The 18,327-nt window shown below is 41.4% G+C and overlaps 1 long non-coding RNA gene across 1 annotated transcript; it reads left to right on the top strand.

Annotated features, from left to right (window-relative positions):
- Window positions 1–342: 342 nt before the first annotated feature.
- LOC105550235 lies at window positions 343–15,361 on the top strand. Its single transcript, XR_001007670.1, has 3 exons — window positions 343–908; window positions 12,100–12,169; window positions 12,739–15,361. It is a non-coding gene; the product is annotated as an uncharacterized LOC105550235 (long non-coding RNA).
- The last annotated feature ends 2,966 nt before the right edge of the window (window positions 15,362–18,327 follow it).

Below are 18,327 nucleotides of genomic sequence, written 5' to 3'. Positions count from 1 at the left end.
TCTTTGAGAGTTAATTAGGGGTAGATAAGGTAATAAGGGTGGGGCTCTCATGATGGGATTAGTGCCCTTAAAGGATGAAACACCAGAGAGCTTCTTCTCTGTCTCTCTCTCTCTCTCTCTCTCTCTCTCGCTTTCTCTTTCTCTCTCTCTCTCTTCCATGTAAGGACACAGCAATTTGGCAAGCCATCTGCAAGCCAGAAGAGAGCCCTCACTGGGGAACAAAACTGGCCAGTACCTTGATCTTGGACTTCCTAGCCTCCAGAACTGTGAGAAAACAAACTGTTGTTGTTTATGTCACCTAGTTCAGGGTATTTCATTATGACAGCCTGAGCAGATGAACTCACTCACCTAGGAAGTGGTAGGATTGAGATTTGAATTTGGAAGCCTTACTTGAGGATTTTTCACTTGACCAACTACACTACAGTTTTAATAGTCCCTTTTCCCCACAAAGACTTCCAAAAAAGAAGGCTTAGTATCCCTCTTAGGGTATATTTTTGTCTCCAAAATTTCCCTTATATCAATGGATAAGAAAAAAAGTGACTTGATTTCAGGTTCCAGGTGCTTGGATTTATTCTTCTTCTTAAAATGTCTCTGAGTAGTGGGACAGAAATTTCCCCACCCTTCCCCTCATGAAGCTGTGTAGACAGGCCACAAAGGAAAAGAGCAACTGACTCTCTCATTTCTACATGACTTGACCATGTCACCAACACCTGTGTCAAAATGAAGTTTCACCAGATGCAGTCAAGCCTCCGCAGGGGCTGCTGAGCCGCAGTGTCTCCAGGAAGACCCATTGATGACTCACACTCCAATCCACTCATCAGACCACCGTGCTGCTGGCCTTCTGCGGTCTGGTAAGAACCAGAGCTCTTGGAGAAAAATGCAAATGTGTCTTTAGTATCTACATAAAGGTAAAACATTTTGCAACAGCATTTCTGGTCTTTAGATTAACACGTACACTATGTCAGGTTCACAGGTAGTTTGGGCCCGCGTTTGAGTCTTGGGAAAGAGTAGAGTAACAGGAACCCTGCTTCTTTCATATGAGTAGGAAAAGTGTCCCAGGGATGTTTGCTTGTGGATGTCTTGAAGCTTGGAAAGTGGGAAATGCTAAGGGGGAAACCAAGTCAAGGAAGTTCTCCTCACAGATGTGGGGCTCAGTATTTTGTGGAGGCACAAGCATAGGGCATAATGGAAAAGGCATGGGGAGCCAGAGACTGTGAATGTGGGGGTGCATCAACCTTGCACCAACTCCCAATCAGGAAGGTACATTATGAGGCTGAGCAAGGCAGATAAAGCAAATTACAGCAACTAGAGCTGTCAGCCAAGGTGATCTTCGTAAATCCAAACCCAACCATGTCATTATCCTGCTTAAAGCCTTTCAAATGACTTCCATTGCATGAAGAATGCAGTTGGAAAGCCTTAGTGAGTCCTGCATAACCTGTGTCCTGCACATTTCAAAGACCTTACTTGTGCCTCTCTTCTCGAGCTTCATCCCATCCACTCCAGTGCCCTCTTGGTTACTGGAACATGTCAGTCTTTTTCTGCCTCGTGGCCTTGACCCATGCTGCTTTTGTTTTTCAGATGGACCACTCATGCTCTTGGCTTTGGCTTATCCTTATCATTATGGTCTTACCACAATTGCCCCATTCGAAATCCATCCCTTGCCTTTCTATTATTTTCTTTCTCAGCAGTCTGGTCTTAACTTCCTCAGTCCTTGTACATCATGAAATTACTATGCCCGCTCACACGTTTTTGCCTGTCCAGCATTTCAACTGTGAGGCCCATGAGCACAGGGACCACATCTGTCTTGGTAGCCCCTCGATATCCCCAGCATCTTACACATGCCTGGCACTTGGAAGGTGTTCAGTCGGTGTTTGAATGAATAAGTGAAAGTCCCCTTGGCAAGAATTAAGCCGTCCTTGCCAGGACATTTGTGGTCGCCTGACACAGCAGTCAAAGGAGCCTGGAGAGCAACTCCTGCCTGACTTGCCGTCAGAGCTGACTTCCCTTTGACACTCTGGCCAGAGGCAAAGAGAAATGACAGAGGTGTTGCCATTCTCCAGCCCACAGCATGTGTCTGTATGCTGGGCAGAGGGCTGCAAGCGAGGGCTGAGGACCAGCCTGTACTCCAAGAGCTGGCCAGGTGCCAGCCACCTCAATCCATGGGGAGATGCTTTTTTGGTTAGACTGCCAAGAGCTGAAAGCTTTTGGAAATTCACACAAAGACACAGCAGGGGCTATCCAAGACCCTGTCAGTAACTCAAGGGGGTTACAGACCAGAGAGCCAATGGCGAACCAGAAAAAACTGAATCGCAGCCCCAAGATGGCTGAGGTTTAAGGGTCAAGTGGCAGGTCCATCAGGCTACAGAGGCAGGCTTTGGATCACAGAAAGACATCAGCCAGAACCAAGACGAGAATCTCCTGGCAGGAGCAAGAGCAGGAAGTGGTGGCATTCAGATAAGATCTGCCCAGGTAGGGATTTGCTAGTCACTTTAATGCCTTTTGGCTCTAATTAATTTAGAGGGAAAAGCAAACACCAGGGGAACCAGAGAAACAAAACAAAGGAAAATAACCTTATCCGATTGATTTCTATATCCTCTGACTACCTCTGAAAAGTGTTTATCAACAATAACTTCCTTGTGAGAGGGAGTGGTTTCCATTTCTGGTCGGAGCAGCCACTTTGTAAGCTTGTTCGTACCCCCTCCCCTAGAAGCCCTGTGCAACGTGTCACCAAAGAATACCTTGAAAAATACTGAAGCCCTAATTCCTTCATATTCTTTTTCCTATGGCATACACATAGGCCTGGGTAACATGAGATAGCACATACAAGTTGCTTTGCAAATTAGCAAAGACTCATGACAAACTTTAAATAATCTACCCCCAAAGGAAAACTAAGAGAATGAAGAAATGGAAAATGACATCGCCATTCATTTTAGTAGTAGGAGCTCTGTCCTGTCCCTTCAACCTTGTCGCCAGCATGCTCTGAAAGTCAGATCAACAGCTCCCTTTTACAGATGGTCTATTGCATTTGCTATTATTATTGACATTGCAACCTGTTCCCTTTTCTCTCCCTCCCAGCAGCCGCCAGAGGATCGGCCAAATGGCCCTGAATGAGGAAATCCATTCAAGGCCATTTGTCTGTGGTTGTGTGTGTGTTCAGGTCTCCATCTCACACTCACTCCATCCTGACAAGTGCAGAAGGTGAAAACATTGCTAGTCAGCCTGTTTTCTGAAAGGGATCAGCCTGTTGCTGAAAGATTTATCATCAGGGAACTGCAGGGTAGGGGAAGGCCTTTACTTGAACCAGAATTGGTCATTCAGAGTTCATTCTGTAACTTGATCATTTATTTATATTTTATGCACCTTCTACCAAGGAAAGAGGGTGCATGTGGGACCATTACCTCATTGAAAGTAGTGTGGTCAAATAACTATCTCATTGAACAGCCTGTTAGAGAGGTAGTGTGCAGCCCATTTGACTGTTGCTTTAACCCTTTGGGCTCTGCATGACTTCTGGTGAGAAGAGGGGATTTCAGGTTTTGCCTTCTCTAGTCACATGCACTGCAAATGGGATCATGAGACACAGCTCCTGATTCCAGAAGACATATTCCATCCTCCGCTCTCAGCCACTCATTGGAAGAGAACATGCTGGGTGACAGGTGACAAAAAGCCTGGAAAAAAATGAAGGAGGGGTTGTAGGAAAAATAATTATCCTTGTAAACATTGATGGCCCATGTTCATGAGATCACATTCAGAGATGTGAAACCTATCAGTGGCTAGGAAAGGTAGCCATAGCTTGGCACTGTTCTAAGATACAAATCATAGCAACATCTTCTATTTATCTAAGGCTGCAGTCATGTCAGAATGTGCTTATTTCAATTTCTCGCTTAATCCATGGATGTTTTTATTCTTACTGCACAGATGAGGCAATGGATATTTAATGAATAGTTTGCCCAAAGTCATAGTTAGAACTGGGATACCTCCCATGTTTTTGGATGCTCAGACAAGAGCTCTGTTCTCCAAGGTCTCTAAAACCACATTTAGAAGCAATTGAGGGCAGCAGGAAGTGATATCGGAAAAATCTGCCTGCAACCCGCTCACCTCCTCCAAGAGTAAATAGACCCACCTCAAGGCTCCCTTGTTCACAATGACTCCTCTTCTGTGAAAATTGCTATTAGTAAATCGAGTGCCCCTAAAACCCATGTTTGAACTATCCAACCCTGGCCCTCAGCTTGCAGGACCCCTAGCCATGACTGATCCACAAATGATGGGAGGGATATCTGATCCTGGTTTGGCCATTTAGATTGGAACTGGATGACACAGACTCAGTTATGGAGCTTAGTTAAGGCAGGGCTGTGAAAGGATTGGTCATAACACTTTTTGCTGAACTCTCAGAAGCTACTCTTACTTCCAAGTCTTGTTTGGCATTCTCAGAAACTTCCTCTTCTTACCGAAGAAAGTGTAGAAGATACTTGCATATGTGTGTTCATTCAACACATATTCTAAACCCAGTTCTTCCTTGCTTGCCTTCCTCTCTCCCTTGCATCTAAGGATGGCAATGCACTGTAACTCTGGCCAAGAAAATATAGGTAGAACTCTGTGGGATGGAAGATGGGCTTCAAAAGAATTCGGCAAAGACATACTCTTCCCATTTCTCACTGACTAGAAAGCAGATGTTATGCCTGGAAAAGTAGCCACCATCTGGAAAACATTTTCTAAAGGCCACAGAACTGAAGGATCATGGAATCAAAGGATCAGCCTGGGACAGCCTACCTCTAGTATTTGTATAATATACAGAAAAGAAAGTACAACTATTGGTTTAAGCTCCTGTGAATTGGGTATTCTGATATTTGCAAACAGAAGAGGAGGCTTCTTGTACTCAGAATGAATAGAATCTTGCACACCTCTTGAACATCATGAAACAGACTTAAATGACTTGAACATTTCAGCTGTGATATGGGACCCAAGGAAGTCATCCACATATAGAGATCTGAAGGAACACTCTGTACATATGAGGAGGATGATCCTTGAGATTTCCACTTCCAAATCCTCCCTCCTTTATAGTGTAGAACAGGATGAAGAAATCTTGGTTAAGCTTCTTTAGGTTTCTTGAAGGGAAATGTATAGAAAACCATGGGTAATGAAGGTTTTTGGAAAGACAGAAGATATGTGGAATATTTATAAAACTGATCAAACACTAGAGTCACCTCAGATTCTATTTGTTACTGATTCATTCTTTCATTCATTTATTCATTCACTTAGCCTATAACAAAGGTTTATTGACCACCTACTGCGCCAGGTGCATGAATATTCTGGTAATTAAGATTTATTTACTCTCAGAGAGATAGATCTTGAAGCAGATTTTCAATAAGTACTTCCTATAAAGTTGGATGAATATCTGGATAGTTGGGAGATGTCTACATTTTACAGAGAAATGAAAAAAATACTCATTATAGATAAGAATGAAAACTTGGCACACATAATCTACTTTCCTTAATTCACTTAGCTTTTGTGCTTTCCCAGGAAGAGATTTCAGAGAATTCATTTGGTACCAATCAGTGAGGGTGAAATGCTACTCTTGGTTACATGTAACATGTCATCTCAAAGGTGATTGGACTTCCACCTGCCCAGTCCTAGGTAGCTGTTTCTGGAGTGTTCATGTGACTGTATTGGTCATCTCAGGCTGCCATAACAAAATACAACAGACTGTGTGGCTTAAACAACAGAAATGTATTTTATCACAGTTCTTAATACTGGAAGTCCTAGATCAAGATTTGGCAGGGGTGGTTTCTGCCGAGAGCTCTTTTCTTGACTTGTGGATGGTCACCTTCTTTTTGTGTCTTCATATGATGGAGAGAGCAAGCTCTGGCATCTTTTTCTCTTTCTGTAAGGGCATCAGCCCTATCAGATTACACCCTCACACTTTTAACCTTATTTAACCTTTATCGCCTCCTCATAGGTCCAATTTCCAATACAGTCACGTTGGAGGGTTATGACTTCAACATTTGAATTTGGGGCAACATAAACATTCAGTCTATAATAATGGCTGATTCTTCCTGCTTTGGTAGTAGGGTAGATGTCACTCAAAGGGCACTCTATGTGAACACCACCACAAGATCAGAAAGAAAACTAGAGTCACTTTTCTTTGAAGGTGGCTCTTTAGGCACTATGGACTTTTCCTTCCAACATCCCTGGTATGGGGACAAAAATAAACCATCTTGAGCATGCAGTAGCCAGAATTCTTTCTCTGCAAATACTGGACTCATTGACCTCAAGCAAATACCATAGGTAATCCATTAGCAGCTAATTATGAACAACCAGTATTAGTCAATACAGAATGGATTTCAATTTATCTGCCTCCAATGCCAGGAAACACATGGACAAGATCATGGAGAGCCACTACTGGGGGATGAAAGAGAGAGGAGCTCTAGAAGGAAAACAAAATACTGTCTTGGGTCATATGCTTTGGTGTCACATATATAAATAAAATACAGGGGCTATTAGAAATGATTTTGTGATTGAAGTAAAGGTCAGATATTTGCAGTTTCATTTAACTGAAGAAGAAATAAAAAAGAAATGAATATGCCAAAATTATAGGAAAGTTCTGTGATGAAAACAGAGTTTCCCATGCCCAAACCCACTGGCTTTAGCCACTGCCAGGATTCATGCACCACAGTCCTATCCATGGGAGGCTTTGGTCCAAGAACAAACCTTTCCTACTTAATTAGCTCTCTGATAGCTCAGACGTGCTTTCAACAGTGTTAGCTACTGCTCAGAGTCCCTTCCCCTAGATTTTCCTATATGTTAAAGACAATACAGCTGGAAAAGAGAGACACTAAAACTTTCGACATCAAAATTCAGATTGACATAAGCCAAAAGTCCCCAGGGAAGGATAATAAAAAAGTAAGAATTGCATATTTCCACATCTGTTTTCAATGAGACTTATGTCAAATAATTTTATTATTTGACAAAAGCAATTCAAAGAATTGCTTTTTTTTTTTCAGAATGCCTTGAAAATGTCATTAAAATTCACCTATCAGCACACATGCAGAACATACCACCTGTCTAGAGTGTTAGATCAAATGAGAAAACAGGGGCTTAGGCCTCATGAGTAGGAAGAGACTTGACCTGCTGCAGAGGAGGAGAGGCAATGTTATTTCTAAGCATTCCTGTTTCCACCAACCTGGGGCAAGCAATCTATTTTCAGCTTGACACCAATCAGGAAATGGCTCTGCTAAATACCCTCCCTGTTAATACAAATGAGACATATCTCCGGAAAAGCAGAGAATGCCAACATGGATCTGAGCGCTCAGATGAGAGAGGCCATTCCTGGGTTAGTAAGTGAAAAGCTAGAGTTATTTTACAGAACACAAGTGAGAAAGCAAACCTGCAGGAGCAAGTTTCTAGATGGTAATTTGGTAATTACATTACAATTAGAAAGTCTTACAGAAAGTCTATGGCAGTGCAAACCCTTTGGTCCAGTAATTTCACTCCTTTGAAATTATCCTAAGGATACGTAGGCAAGGATGCTTATTGTTGGGAGGTAGCCCTAGATAAATCTCTTGTGTTACAACACACCTTGCTGGATATGGCAAGAATGTACCATCGTTTACCACTTTACCAAGGCCATTTCCCAGGCTGGTACTTATAGCAAGCAACCTTGGAGGATGAGGTAATGTCTCCTACTGAGACAAAGAGCAAGCTTGCTTACCATTTACAAAGCGGAAGTATATTCCCTAAGCTCAGTATTCCTCAGTTGCAATGCAAACCCACTGTGTGCAAAGCGTCTCTCTAGGCCCATTGAATCACGACTGTGGGGTCTGGAAGCAAAGGGAACCGATGTATATTCTGATATTCATGCTATCTGTAGTACTGTAGTAATAAAGCCCTTTGTCTCTGACTCAGCATCTTGTGTCTTCTACCAACACCCATGAAACAGTAGCAGATTTACTTTTTAGCTGGCAAGGATGGTAAAATCAAATCCCACACCTGACAGCTATGTTGATTGTTTTGTAAAAACAAGGACATTAACTGTCATCTAAGGAGAAACTGGCTAAATTAATTGTGGTACATAGATACACAAGGTATGGCACAGACATTTAGAATGGCTTCAGGATGTATATTTATTGACATGGAAATAAAATAACAACATATTTTTGAGTGAAAACCCAGCTAAAAAAGAAACATATAGATATACCACTTTTATATAAACACATAAACATTTCACAGGTATATATATATATACAATTTCTGTATGGTCCTATACCAAAAAAAAAAAAAAAAAAAAGTTAACCAGGGCTTTCTCTAGGTGGTGGACTCATAAATGAGTTTTATTTACTTTTTCATCTATAAGGTCTCTTATTTCTCAAGGTAAACATGAATTACTTATGTAAAAATTAATTATATTAATTGACAAAGAACTGCTAGAAAAAGAGCATATGACAAAATCCTTGTACTTGAAACAAACTGTGAAGAACTGCTCTGCAAATACAGAGGGAGCTGCAGACAGAAGTGAGGTTCCTGATGGGACACAGCTCTGCCTGTGGCACCGACGACAACCCAAAGAACATGAAAGAGAAGAAATAATGGAAATACCCATCTTAGACGCGATCCTCTCAGAACAACCGAAGATCAGTCTCAGAACCTAACTTTTAGAATCTGAGGTGCAAATTATGTCTGGTGTTTTAATGAATAAACACTGTCACTCAGTGTCTGTGAGTTATCCAGTGCCACAAGTCACCCAGGAAGCCTGAGACTCAGCCCTCGATCACTGACTCACCTCTGCATAAACCCCTTTTAAATCTCTTGTGCTTATTCCTTCCAGTGCATTTCCCTGTTCTGGCTTGAATCTAGGTTCTCATCATCATTTTCCTAGATATTAGAATATTCTTTGAGCTGGTCTGTCTCCACTTCACATGCTGATATAGTTTGGAAGTCCCCTTCAGAGCTCATGTGGAAATGTCAGTGTTGGAGGAGGTGCCTGGTGGGAGGTGACTGGATCATGGGGACAGATGAATGGCTTAGCACCGTCCTCTTCATGCTGAGTGGGTTCACATGAAACCTGGTTGTGCACATCGCTCTTTCTTGCTCCTGTTCTCGCGATGTGACATGCCCGCTTCCACTTCACCTTCTGCCATGAGTGAAAGCTCCCTGAGGCATCCCCAGAAGCCAAGCAGATATTGGTGCTATGCTTATACAGCCTGCAGAGCTATGAGCCAATTAAACCTCTTGATTAAAAAAATAAATTACCCAGTCTCAGGTATTCCTTTATAGCAACACAAGAAAAATCCAACACACACTCCTTTAACCCTGCCACCTGATTTTTTTAAAAAACACAAGTCAGAGTGTTGCTTCTTTGCTTAAAATGCTTCAGTATCTCCCAAATACCTACAAGGTGTCCCAGCACATAAGGTCCACCTGCTGGCCTCACTAAACTTTCTTGTTGTCCCCCTTGTCCTTCTCCCCAGACTCATTTCTTTTGATTTCTTGCATCTCCTTTATGGAATGTCCCCACTCCTACCCTGCCAGGCAAATGCTCCTGTCAAGATTCAGATCCTCCAGGAAGGGTTTCATAACAGTCTCCCCAAGTTGAATTCCTTCTTTGGAGTCTCAATTGTATCATATTCAAGTTCACCAAAAACACTTACCACCCTTTGCTTTTGTATTTCTCAGAACTTTCCTATTTGATTGTGAACACATGAGGTCAGGAGCCACATCTTATTTATATTTACATTATCAACATCTAGTCCTATACTTGGCACCCAAAAGAAAATCTATACCTGAATGAAAAAATATATAGTTAAAACCACAGAGTCTGGCAGGTGCAGCGGCTCACACCTGTAGTCCCAGCATTTTGAGAGGCCAAGACAGATGGATCACTTGAGGTCAGAAGTTCAAGACCAGCCTGGCTAACATGGCAAAACCTTGACTCTACTAAAAATATAAAAATTAGCTGAGCATGGTGGCGGTTGCCTGTAATCCCACCTACTCGGAAAGCTGAGGCAGGAGAATCACTTGAACCCAGGAGGCAGAGATTGCAGTGAGCTGACATCGTGTCACTGCATTCCAGCCTGGGCCACAGAGCGAGACTCTGTCTCAAAAAAAAAAGGAAAACAAAACCATAGAGCCCAAGTACAAACACACTCAACAAACCTTCTTAATTCTGAGAAGTTCCCAATTAAAAAGCCTCCTCGCGATGGACTCTCAATGTATTGCCATCAATATTTTGCTGCCCAGAAAGAAATAAATTATGTGATTTTTACCTGCAAAGAATGTTGCTTTAGACGTTTTTGTTTCTGTTGGACACAGGGCAGTCTCCCCCTCCTGCCACCCTGGAAATGTTAGCATCACTGGGACAAAAGCCAACAGGAAAAACTAACACCGTAACAGGATAATATGCTTTATCAGATTATCCTGTGGAACTAAGCATACTAAGAGATGCTTTAAACCTTTTCTGTAATTTATTCAAAAAACATTCAAGGACAGAAATAAATGTCAACTCGAATGAACCAAAGCAGATGTAGAAAACAAACAAAAGCCGTGACCAGACATAAAAACTGACCCAATAGGATGTGGGCCTGAAACTGGAAATCAAGTTTCTAAGTTCTATTTGAAATACAACCGTTGAAGGCTGGGTGCCCCCACTCATGCCTGTAATTCCAGCACTTTGGGAAGCTGGGGTGGAAGAATGGTTTGAGGCCAGGAGTTCAAGATCAGCGTGGACAACATGGTGGGACCCCCGTCTGTACAAAAATTAAAAAAAAAAAAATAGCCAGGCATGTTATAGTCCTAGTTACTCATGGGGCAAAGGTAAGAGGATCCCTTGAGTCTGGGAGGTCGAGGCTGCAGTGAGCTGTGATTGTGCCACTGCACTCCAGGCTGGGCAATAGAGCAACACTCCGTCTCTAAATAAATAAATACACACATACATAAAATGCATCAGTTGGAATAGGCCTCTAAAATACAGACCACATGTAAATCTGAAATAATCTTTATTTCATCAGTGTGATCCTGTGATCCCTTATTGTAAGCAGAGTATAACACAGTGTTTCCAGAAAGGGTTTGAAAGGTCAAGACAGACCATGTAACATGAGGACTGATAAGCCATTTGTAACATGATGATTTTTGCCAAGAAAGGCTCTGGAGCAATCGGAAGCAGTGGAGTTTAAAGAACTCTCTCTTAAGTGAGGATCAGGACAAACATCTTTGCCATTACGGGTTCTTTCTCTTCCTGACACCCACAGTGCCCTGAGTTGGCCTCATGGGACCGGCTGGAGCAGGAGCTGGAATAAGAGTAGAGCTTCAGGGACTTCTGGGTAGGACTAGGGTCTCTGGGAGCTGCTCAGGATCCACTTGGCTACAGGTAGGCCTTCTGGACGCTCACGCCACAGGGGCTTGTGAGGAGGGCACTTCCACCTCAGGTCTGTGGGGTGTGGGTGCCACGTGGAGGAAGAGTTGGCCCACGTACTGCAGCAGCCCAGCCACAGCCCTCCACGGATGGGCCTTGTCGCTTACTGGAGTGTTTGCTTCAGAGATCGTTTCTGTGCCCCGGCCTGAGTTACTCCTCTTGTCTTGGTGAACATTAAGCCCCGTATTCTTTCTCTACCTTTACCCAGCCATCCTTTTGGTCCTGTGATCAGCAGCACTTATTTTCCTGTAAACGGTGGAGAATTTCATTTTGTTTTTTGATGTCTCTTCTAGAGGCTTCAGGAGCTGAGCCTCACCTTGGAGGTGGATGATCACAGGTTGGGCACTAATAATGTCCAGTCATTGCACTGCGTTAGTTTCTCGGCTCTACAGGGCTGGACCCATCCACCGAATTATATATAGGGAGGCAGCATTCTCAACTGGTCATGGTTTGCTGTGTCCACGCCAGTTAGAGTTGAGCCCTGACAATAAAATGAGGCTGTGCTGGAAGCAGCCCTCTTCACAGCGGACTCGGCAGATGCGGTTCCATTGTTCGGTTTCAGGTTATGGGCAGATGAAGAAGGGGTTCGGTGTGTGACCTGATCCATGGGTGTTGTAAATGATTTGTTGTAAGAAGATTTGTTTTATAAACATTTCAAATATATCTAGATTGCCTCATCCTATTTTATTCTTTTCTAGTTTTACAGAAATATGCAAATAAGACTTAAAGCTGTGGACAAGAAGAGGAAGTGGTTCCAAACCTTATCAGGTCCACTGCTCATACAATGAGTGTGTTTTTCATTGGAAATTTTCTTAGCTTCTTTCGGGGGGGGGGCGTACATAGAAAGGTATTAAATAGCATCTGTTATTAAAATTATGATCCACAGGTTAGAAATAGGCATTATGTTCAGTTTTTCTATATCCATTGATTCCAGTCTTAGACCCTATATTAGGGAAGAATAGTGGGAGTGGGTTCTTGTGGTTATTGTATATATTTCTATACAAGAATTCATTGTGTTTTATTTCCAGAAGTTCCCATAACTTGAGAGAGGATATTCAATGCTATGTAGCCAGAATTTATACAAGTACTTTTTCAACTTCAGTTTGATTGAGGGTGAGGGTGTGTGAGATTGGGAAGCAGGAAGGAGGTTATTTTATTTTAATTGCTTGGGTGTGGGAGGATCTGGTTATCAGTTTCCTATGAAATGCACTCTATTCTGAGGGATTTGGTACTTGTCTTATTAAATGGAGATTCTGTGATTTTCTCATTACTTACACATGAACTTGGTGACTTGTAATAACACTTCATGGTTCCAATCTCAACTTGCTCTTTTCCAGCTATGACAAGGATAACATCCCTGCCTCTGGGAGCCTGGCAGCACCTTTTCCATACTGGTGAGATTGCACTCTGGCCTGTGCAGAAGAGGAGGCTACTGGATAGCACGAGACTGTGGTGATGGAAGAGAGAGCACAGGGTGAGTCCTTTCTCACCCATTTGGGTAACAAAACAAAGAACCTGAGAAACACCTAAGTTGTGCTTTACAAACTCGAACTCAGAGAAGGATGAGCTTGGAAATGCCCAGGGTTCCATCATAGTAAGCATCAAATTTTTCAAAAGATGTAAGAAAAGAAAAATGAGGTCTGATGCATCCACAAGCACAGCTTTCTGGATAGTGCACAAGAAGCTAAAATACACATCTCTAGGTTCATTGAAATAACCTACAGAACAGTTTCACATATTTCCTTTTCTCCATTTCTTTCAGCTCTTTCAACCAAACCATGAGTCATTTTCCAATGTGGCGGTCTTCCTCTATGTTTAAGTCACTTTAGGCAATTTGTAAACACAAGAATGAAGTTTTTATCGGTCTAGCTTGAATAGAAGCATTAACGGAATGCTTAACCTTTAGACAACTCTTTTGTGGAGGCTGGACATTAGATGGCTTAATATTGCCTTTTCAGTGGGGACATGGAAGACCAGTAGTGTGATGAGGTAGTTGAAGGCAGATATGTTGTCCTGAACCAGATATCTCAACCACAGCATAGGGACCTGCCAAAACCGATTTAACAGGTGAGCAGCTGTTACTCTCCTCCCACCGCCTCAGAGTTAGGCTCTGAGCATGAACACAGACAACTTTTCTCATAGGAATTTATTCCCAGCATACCAACAAGAGAGTCTCCTTAAGAGAGTCTTTAACTTCTTAAATACAAAAGAGGACAGTCCATTACCAGAAAGAAAACATTGCTATTATATGATCACTCATGCATGTCCAGAGGATGTTACCCAACAGCTTTGTTTTCTATTTTTCCATCAATGCAAAATCTTTCTCAGGAGCCCTCTCCTCCGCTCTCCCTTCACAATCTCTGGGTCCTGCTTACCTTCTCCCAGAATCCTGGCTCTCAATCTATTGTTCCATTTAGTTTTACCATCTGTAAAGGTTCTGCGAAATCCACAGGGTCCTGTTTGTTTTGAAACTAGTTTTAGGTTCTTTAAAACTCAAACATGTTCAACCCCCGTCTTACGAATAGTGCCCACTTTTTATTGCATGATTCTGATGGCCTATGCAGTACCATGCAAACAGAGGTACTTTTTTTTTTTTTTTTTCAAAAAAGGTTTCTGTGTAAAACAGTGGTGGGGCAAAAAAGAAGAGAGTGACAATGTGGGGGAAATGCCCCGAAACCTGCCTTGTGATATTTGAAACTAGGCCATTACAATGACTGAATTTTTACCATTTTTTAGATTTTCAACCAACAGTCTTCTTTCATTCATGGTATCAGCATATTAACAAAGTGCAGCTAATGTAAATAACTCATTTTTCATTGTCCATTTTAAAACAAAGAGGTCATTCTCTGATAGTAGATGCATAGACTGTATGTTCTACATCAGTTTTGGTTTTGTTTTCCAAATAGTCTCTTTTGTCTGTCAGAGGTAGAATTGCCAAATCTCTGAAACTTAAATCAACTCAAAGACAAAAGTATGTTTGTATGTTTTATTTTGTTTCATCTGTGTTAGTACGAATATATAGTACTTTAAAAGAAACATCATATACAACCTTATTAATATGAATTCATAACGTTGACATTAGAAATAGGCCAATAATCATTCTAAAGTGAAACCATCTTTATTTTGAAAATTACCAAACATTTTCTACTTTTTAAGTTATTATTAATATATAACTCTGCCTATTTTTTTCAGAGTAATTGATGAAGGTAAAACTAAACAAATGTATTAATGAGGAAAGGAAAAAAGAAAGAAAGAAAAGAAGCAGGTGATACAAGGATGCAAATACACAGGCCCATATAGGCTTACATTGTTGCAAACATAGTTAAATTTGGCTCTTCGCCCCGGGCAGTCAAAGCAAAAGAGGGGAGATATGGTCAGTTGCATAGTTCTTATTATTAGATGAGAAGAAACATACTAGTTCCTCAGGGGAAGCGAATGTATTTTTCTTGTGCTAATTTCTCAAGGAAATCAGGCTGGTGGGGCCTCATATGGAAAATGCTGAGTGATGTCATACACACTAAACTTAACTGGAGTCCTACAAGCAAGACTAGCGTCTCCTCCCTAGAAACCAAGGGCACAACCTTAAAATGCAATCCAGTTTAGGCAATTTGTAAACCCAAGTATGAAGCTTCTATCCGTTTAACTTGGGTAGAAGCATTAACAGAGTGCTTAACCTTTAGACAACTCTTTTGTGAAGGCTGGACAATAGACTTAATATTGCCTTTTCAGGGGAGATAAGGAAGGCCAGTGTTGTGATGAGGTAGTTGAAGGCTGATATGTTGTCCTGAACCAGATATCTCAACCACAGCATATGGATCTACCAAAAACAATTTAACAGGTGAGCAGTTGTTACTCTCCTACCAACACCCCACAGAGTTAGGATCTGAGTGTGAATGCAGACAACTCTTCTAATAGAAGTGTATTCCCAGTATATCAATAAAGAATTAAGTATTCACCTTCTGCAAACAGAATATTTACTTGGGACCCATTTAGCTAGGATCATTCCCATGAAGTCACATGACTAAGACTGGAACACGTGGCAAGGCATCCTCACTCAGTGGTGCACACCATTGGCTACTTTTCACTATGTGAACTTTGCAAAGTGATGTTACTGAGACCCACCCAGATGGATCCAAGTGCCTATAACATTTGAAGCACTTGCCTGGACTGTGCTTTCCAAAATCTGGGTCTCAGAGACTTGTCTCTTGCTGATCAATACAGTCAATCTAACATCCCCACAAAGATGGAGTGTATTTCTGATTTTATGATGCAAATCAGATGTTCAAAATTAAGTTTAAATTTTAGCAAGTTCCTTTCTGTTTCCCCTTATATACTCTCTCTTTGATCTAAGTGGGGCTTTCTCTCTACCCAGAAAGACCTTCCCAATCAAGAGCCACATAGGCAAGATCCAAGTTTATTCAAGCATAGCAAGACAAATCTGTCTCAATGTATAAATGATTCATTGATACAAAATGAATAGAGAAGTCCTTCTTGAGCAACGATTAATAGGACATTTTGGTATCTTCATGACATCAAGAAATACTATGTAGAATGTGAAAGTCTTTCTGATACTCCTAAATACCAATGTTCAATTTAACATTCACTGGGCTGGCAGACATCAGTTCAAGGGTTAATGTGAAGGAAAAACAATTGCTTTGACAAGTCCAGGATATCTCTTCTGATGATGGTCTTAATTAAGATGGGTGAGTAAGTCAGCCTCACATAAATGGGTCTAAACCTGTATGTGACATCTCTTCAAAGGATCAAAATACTGAACAGCATGAAATATGGCGGTTTGACGTCTCTTATTTTTAACTTCTATCTTGATAATTTGCAGCTACTTCTAGATATAGAGGCACATCTTCTGCCAGAAACAATGAAGACAATGAGTACATACTGATGACTGTATACAAGCAGAATAAATCATACTAGGATATTGATATATGTAAGCAATATTTCCCCATATTTATGCCACAGAATACCATTTGCCATTATTAAATTTTGTATGCAAATTCATTTGGAAAGGAGTGTTCCATTTAATTTAACACAGCTTTCCTAAGAGAAACACAAAAACATTCTTCCCAGTACAAATTGGCTCCAGGTAAGGCATAAAAGCATATCCTGCTGTTCAGGTTACAGAGTCAATTATTTTCATTCATAAAAGCAGAGAATGAGCAGATGTTTAAAAAGTATCCAATTGTAGTTTAATACCCAAGTAGATAATGCATTTGCTATATTGGAAAGAGTAAAAATTGGGAATAGTAAAAATCAGTGAAGAAATCTATCTCCGTCTCATTAGGAAGCTGAATTGAGATAGGACATGTTTTTGTTCAGTGGGCCCAGGAACTTGGTGACAGTCTCCCCTTGGGCAGCCCACAATACCTTTACATTCACCAGAAGTATCTCTCACTTCTGGGTACAAAAAACCCTAACATTCTTGAAAAGAATAAGCATAATACATACATGTTGGAATAATTCAAATAATAACTAGGTAAATTTTGAAATGATATAACTTGGAAGAGACAACATGTGAAAGCACAGGGCTGGGGCAACATAATAATGTTTCTTTGTTTATATGCAATTCCCAGAAAAAGGTGTAGTTGATGCTTAAAATACAACCTCTTTGGTTTAGTCAGTTTCTTTTTGGACATTATTATAAGGGGAGGAAGCTGGAAATAAACTCATCTCCAGATGATCTTCCTGGAAACCTGCCTAAAAGAGTGGTACATAGGTTTGAAAATAAACAAGCTGGGCAGATTAGGGTAGAAAAGTTTCCAGGAGCTGATCCATTAGACTTCTATCTAACAAGAACATTGAACTCAGCTGTGTTCCTTATCAAAAGTCAACCTGGAGCCATTGTGTGATCAGCCCAGGAAAAGCCAACTCACCCACCCTTTTCCCATTGAATTGCATACTATTTTCATGACACGAATGGATTTTTTAACCTAGAACTTCTCACTAGTAAAGCAAGTATGCTGTCTTGAGCAAAACTCTCCATTTTTCTGGCGTGTGTGTGTGTGTGTGTGTGTGTGTGTGTGTGTGTGAGATTTGTCTTTGAAGGAATTCGTATTCCTTCACTACCTTCCTTCTGAGAAGTGACTTCGTATTTGTACACTACCTTCCTTCTGAGAGGTGAAGCTGGCTGGGCTTCTGGGTCAGGTGGGGTCTTGGAGAACTTTTCTGTCTAAAGGATTGTAAATGTACTGATCAGTGCTCTGTGTCTAGCTAATCATGTAGGGAACTTGGAGAACTTTTCTTTCTAGCTAAAGGATTGTAAATGCACCAATCAGTGCTCTGTGTCGAGCTAAAGGTTTGTAAATGCACCAATCAGCACTCTGTGTCTAGCTAATTGGGTGGGGACTTGGAGAACTTTTCTGTCTAGCTAAAGGATTCTAAATGCACCAATCAGCACTCTGTGTCTAGTTAAAGGTTTGTAAATGCATCAATCAGCACTCTGTAAAAATGGACCAATCAGCACTCTGTGTTTAGTTAAAGGTTTGTAAATGCATCAATCAGCACTCTGTAAAAATGGACCAATCAGCACTCTATAAAATGGACCAATCAGCTATCTGTATTATGGACCAATCAGCTCTCTGTAAAATGGACCAATCAGCAGGATGTGGGTGGGGCCAAATAAGGGAATAAAATAAGGGAATAAAAGCAGGACACCTGAGCCAGCAGCTCACACTACTTTTGTGAGCTGTAACAGAAGGCCTGCAGCTTCACTCCTGAAGCCAGCGAGACCAGGAACCCACTGGGAGGAACAAACAACACTGGATGTGCCACCTTTAAGAGCTGTAACACTCACTGTGAAGGTCTGCAGCTTCACTCCCGAAGTCAGCAAGACCACGAACTCACGGGAAGGAAGAAATTCCAGACACATCTGAACATCTGAAGGAACAAACTCTGGACACACCATCTTTAAG

This window comes from Mandrillus leucophaeus, unplaced genomic scaffold (genome assembly GCF_000951045.1).
Source record: "Mandrillus leucophaeus isolate KB7577 unplaced genomic scaffold, Mleu.le_1.0 Scaffold472, whole genome shotgun sequence".
Taxonomy (NCBI): Eukaryota; Metazoa; Chordata; class Mammalia; order Primates; family Cercopithecidae; genus Mandrillus; species Mandrillus leucophaeus.
This window is presented reverse-complemented; position numbering and strand designations above follow the sequence as displayed.